Raw genomic sequence first — 6,000 nt, forward strand, 5'->3', positions numbered from 1 at the left:
AAAACCATTCATAGGACCATCATCGATGAAGGTGCTTCTACCTGCATCATGTCAGTCGCTTGTTGGAAGAAAATTGGTTCTCCTACTTTGAACCAGTCCCCTAACACGTTGGAAGCTTTCGATGGGCGCGATTCGCGACCATTCAGTGTCTTACCCAACCTTGTCATTACTTTAGAGGACAAGAAAGTACACATTGAGGTGGAGATTGTTAACGCTAATCTCAATTATAATCTTCTACTTGGACAGAGCTGGACCCATGCCATGCATGTTGTAGCCTCCTCCTTGTTCCACGTGATTCATTTTCCCCATCAAGGGAAGATCGTCACAGTCGACCAACTGTCCTTCTTTGCCTCTTCCCCTCAGATGGCAACATTCCATATGTAAAGCACACCGGTGCTCCTTATGAGAGTGTGGGGCAGGACATTTTAAAGATTCTGCCTTGATGGGAGTTTTTCCACTTCGACCTCCTCATGTTGCCTCTGTCAACATGATCTCAGTCAAATCTGATCCTTGGGTCATACCTTCACCAGATCTTGTTGATACTTTGGGCGAGGTTATGCCATTTAGTCTTGCCGAAATCAATTATGTGGAAATTATTTCAACCTCAAGTTCCATATCCTTTGATTTTCCTATTTCAGGGACATCTCTCGATACGTATTCTCAATCCTTGCGGCTTGGTGCTTCAGAATCTCCTGATCCCCTAGCCGATACTTTTCTTATTGATGAGAGTATCATGGAAGTAATGTCTCTGGAGGAACCACCTTGGAACAATACTCATCATCGTTCCTCATTCCTACCTAGCCCGGCGGTCATGTCTATGTGTCTTGAGAAGTTCTCTTGTCTGCTACCTATTGACATGTTAGTTTTTCCTGACATTGTCAAGATCTTTCAACTGAGGGCACCTTTATCTTTTCCTGGCTTCAAGTCTTTTATCCCTCCCAGAGTTTTTATCAATTGCCCTTTCTTGCAATGGGGTTGTCAACTAACTTGTAACCCTCCCTCGCCCAGGGGGCATGGGGGCAAAGCCTTATATGAGTTTGACTCTATTATTTGGCCGAGTTGATGCTTACTTGTCATGTCAATAGTAAAACTCTGGTGTTCATCTGTGTTGATTGATTACTCGAGTCCGAGCATGGAATTTCTCAGAAAGTACTATGCTTGGGTCATCTTGCATGGTTACTTGTGTACATTAGTGTGTCATTCATTTTTGTGCAGTGTGGTTTGGTGTGTTAGTTTACAAACAACTTTCCTGTTTACTATGGTTTTTCCCTGCTTTGCAGATGTCTGTGACTCCTCACATCGATTTTGCTGATGGTGCTTGCCGTAGTACTAGGAATCCATCCTCCGTGGCATGGGCCATTTATGACCCTCATGGTGAGTTGATTGATCTTCAAGGTATTTTTTTAGGTCATACAACTAATAACATTGATGAATAGAGTACATTTATCGAATTGTTGTTAAAAGCCATTGCTCTTGACATTCGGGAATTGGTTGTCAACCTGGATTCACAGTTTGTTGTTCTTCAACTCAACAGGCAATATTCCGTCAGAAACCCTTAGATATTGAGAATGTATCTACATATTCATCTACTGGAGAGAAATTTTGATTACATTACATATCATCATATTCCCAGACACATGAATACATTGACAGATGCATTAGCTAATTATGTGTTGGATATACATTTACGAAACATGTGAAAAGCTAAAACAAATCATTTGTACCATAGTAAGCAAGAAAATACACATACACACACACACACACACACACATATATATATATGGCGATAATGTTTGATACATCAAAACCCCAAAAAATAATATGTGTGTTCAAATAACATCCATGGCTCGCAGGCCTCATATATCTGTGGCACGTAGGCCTCAAAAATGTAAATGTTGGACCTAGGAACTAATCAACATGGTAATCATGGTAACATGAAACTGCTCGCGCTACACGAGTCAGCAATCGGCAAATCTAATCATATACCCCCACCATATGCCTCTGGTATTGGCATGGGATGTCCCCACCCATGCATACTCTGGAATCCCGTGAGTCAACCCCTCGAGGTTCCTCGCGATCTCCTCCTCGATGTCGCTTCCTTCCTGATAAGGAGTGGCATCAAACTGGCGAGCGACGCACCTGCCTATCGGGACATCTTGGCAGGATGCTCTGGTCCAACATCTGGATTGATAAAACAAAATGTTATAAACACATATATGTCAAAATCAATTAAAAATCAAAAACTTAAAATTGATTTTTTACCTTCATCGTCGAAATCCTTCCCATCTGGAAGCGGCATATCCAGATCTCCCTGGAAGTCAGTACCACTATAAGGCCAATCCTCCACTACGATCATTTGTCATCGTAGCCATGAGAAAAAGGTAGACTTGTAGGACATATGCTGGCCCCCGGTGATTCTAGGTATCAAATGACTCCAACGGACCATCCGTGGGTCTCGTGGCATCGGCGGATCTACCTCAGTCAACTGGTACTAGAACAGTGGAACCCACTCTAGGAAGAAGGTCACTAACATAGATCCAAAGCAAAATTGCTTTAGATTCCCCGCCTTAGCTTTTGACAGTGGGCGTTTCATGTTGATCTTAATGGCTTCCACCCAATTGAAGATCGTCGGTGTTGTACAGTCAATATCATACAAAAACTTCGACTTGTTGGTTTCATGCTCTACTTGGGACCCACCCACTCTATTGATGGTCAGCAGTAGCACTTTCAGTGTAAGATCTCGCACAGTGGCAATCTCAATCTTGCCGCTCTTAGATTTGAGGGCTTTTGGGCAATGTTTGGCAAGTAGCATGGATATGCTTGCCCCAATTGACTGTGACCCATATAGGTTGACTGGTTCCCCTCTCCGGGACAGTCCTGTGATGAAATAGATGTATGAAGTTTCCAACTCCAGCTCTTGGTCACCAATGATAAAAATTTCTCGATTTATGTCCCAGAGACTAATCAGGTATTGAAGCAGCTCAAGTTGAGCCCGCATCCCTGGTGTGAGAAAGAACTTGAGGAGCCCACAGTTCCTCAAGGCATCCAAGCAGTTTGGATCAGCCATTTCTTGGGTGTCCACATCTTCGTGCTCATGTTCTTTCTAGTCTACCATTTTCGATGATTCTTTGCTGCAAAAACCATGTATTCACGTCAATAATCATTTTTGGTAACTGAAATTTGGATTCAAACGATGGATTTAAGAGAAAAATTGGTTTTTTCTTTGTTCACAGCGCCAGTGTGCTTGTTTTAAAAACAGTTGCACCGACAATGCGGTTGGTCGTTTTAGCAACCCTCCGCTGGCGCAATTCCGTGCCCGAAAATCACGCCAACCGATGGAATTTTTTTTTGCCAAACCTCCCTCATAAATCCAAAAAATGGATAAAAATAGGAATAAACAATATCGAAATGGAGTTTAAGGGCTTGGCTCTTACCTGCAACTAATGGCTCGGCAAATGACCTCTCGGATATCCCGCGATCTACTCCGGAAAAAAATTAGGGCAAAAGTGGGTAAAAAGTTTTTCACACAAAGGTAAAATGGTAAATGGTAAAAAATATTTACTTTTCCCTCCTTTTATTCGTTTTTTCATGAAATATTAGGGTTTTTAAGTGTTTTTTACCTATTTTGCCTCAAGAATTGGATAATGAATTTTACCTTTTACGTAGCAACAGGTGATGGATGTTTGAAGATGGTATTGAGTCATGTTTCAGCTCTTTTCTCGACTCGTGAAACTCAAATGAAAATATTGCCAAGTATTTTTCCCTTTTGACTCATAAAAGAGAATAAAATGGGGTGTCCTCTTTCAAGCTCTTTTCCGACCCTTTAAACACGAAAATATTGCCGACCATTTGTCGTTTTGAACTCATTAACGGATGTGAAACGTCGTGCGCCCAGTATACATTTACTCCTTTTTCAGGCTGGGATTCACTATTTACGAAAAAGGTACTCCTTGACTGAAATGGTCAAGCGACTCTCTCAAGTATCGTTTTCTACCATTTCGGGCTCGAGAGACACAAATGTTCTAAAAGGGACCACGTGGAGTTTTATTTTCTATGTCCTTTTCAAACTCTCTAAACATGAAAAAGATACCAAGTTTCACCTTTGTCGAACTCGTTAAAATATTAAACAACATCGGATTCGTCGCCATGACGAACATGAGATTCTCCTTCCTAGGACTCGTTAAACTTACTAGGTCGGATTCATCTGAAGGATGGACTTACAGTGAAATCACATGCTATCCCCTTTAAGCTTGTGATAAAAAATAATTGGGGTACCTGCCAGAAATGGTGGGGGAAACTTTGGAAGTTCAATCAGTTGTGTCGGAAGCTCACTCTTGAACATGACGCTTTCTGCTTCGTGTCGGGTTGGGATACCCTAAATTCATCTTTGACCTTCCTGGGTTGGACCGTTTATTTTTTCCTTCCATTTGATCTATGCCACATCATCATGACCACTGATCCAATGGATCCAAAAGCTGCCAAACTTCCAGTCATGTCACCGATATGTTCAAGAGTTGTCCCTCTGCAGTTACACTTACCCCTGATTCTCTGTATCATCCGAAATCATTTTGCATCCCTTTGTCTTGTGTCAATGATGTGGGATACATCATGGCCCTCCTTCGACATGGTCGCTTCCTGTCAACTTCAACTCATTATCTAGGAAGTTGACCGAGAGACTCCCTTCCAGTACCTTAGAGCTTGCATGCCCTAATGGCAAGTTCTTCACACTTGACGACAAGTTCACATCATTGGCTTTCAATCAGGTGATTTCACAGGTGTTCGACTTTAGTTCCTTTATTCACATTCCGTGAATTGTGCTGATAGTACCTTGAGGACCATTGTCATTATTGGTGGTTTCTCTCATGCTTGTTAACAGTTTACATCATCGGCTGGTAATTAAGTGATTTTCTAGCATGTTCGATGTCAACACATCTATTCACATGTTAGATTTGTACTTTGATCAGGTCGTGTTGGAGTGCAAGAGTTTATGTTGCATGATGGTGTGACATGATTGTGTTGATATGCATGTCTCTTTCAGATGGGTGGTTGCAACCATACCATGAGTTGTCATATGTGATCCTTCTCATTATTGGATGGTTGTGACCATACCTTGGTTTCGATATGATCCTCTTTATCGGATGGTTGTGCCCATGCCTGGATCCATTTACATGATCATTCTCTGGATCGCTATGTCCATACCATGATTCATGTATCATTTGACAGAGTTTTCAATTATGTATATGTATCTGTACTTGCTTGCAGGTTTTCCGATGACGGACTCCGATTCCCCACACTAATTCATAAAGAATTTCACCCCTCACTCTAGTTCGGCCTTCGCGCTTTAGGGGGCATCTGTTACCCAGCATTTTGTCACTATCCCCGTACTCCCCATTCCATGATCCTAGAGGACCTCTACAATGAAACCTACATGCTTTCCCTTCATGAAGAAACTCCCATTTTGTCCCTCTTCATGAGCAGAACAATTCCCTTTTGCATCATTTCCCAAAAATATTCTATTTTTCCCAGTTTACAAGACCGACGCTAATGACTCGTGTCCTCCTTGGGCCAATATGTAGGGATTACAACTGTCCCTAGCACCAACCGGAGTGACTGATCCTTTTTCAAGACACATTGATCCTCTTTTGGAAAGTTTTTTAAATAAGGAGCCAAAGCCTCCAGCTCTAGAAGCTTCATAACGGAAATCTGGTAAATGGTTAGGCCAGGTGGAGTTGAGGAGGTCAGTTTGGGCTCCTTTCCCCTATTAGGATGGAACTAAATCAAGAGATAAGACCTTCTCCCATGAGAAGACGAACCATCTTTCTTCCATCCATGCTATATAAACCTCCCTTTTTCCCAAGCACAAGCTATTTCTAATTAGGCTCTGGTTAAAGTTTTGATTGTGGTGTAATCAACAAGTTATTCATAGTTGTAGCTCTCTAGTTGTGTGTGAGGGAGAAGTGTGAATTTGGTTTAGTGTGAAGACTAAAGGGAAGAGCCTTA

The sequence above is a fragment of the Pinus tabuliformis genome, chromosome 3_2, assembly GCF_031772625.1.
Source record: "Pinus tabuliformis cultivar Carrire ecotype Pingquan chromosome 3_2, CPIR1, whole genome shotgun sequence".
Lineage (NCBI taxonomy): Eukaryota > Viridiplantae > Streptophyta > Pinopsida > Pinales > Pinaceae > Pinus > Pinus tabuliformis.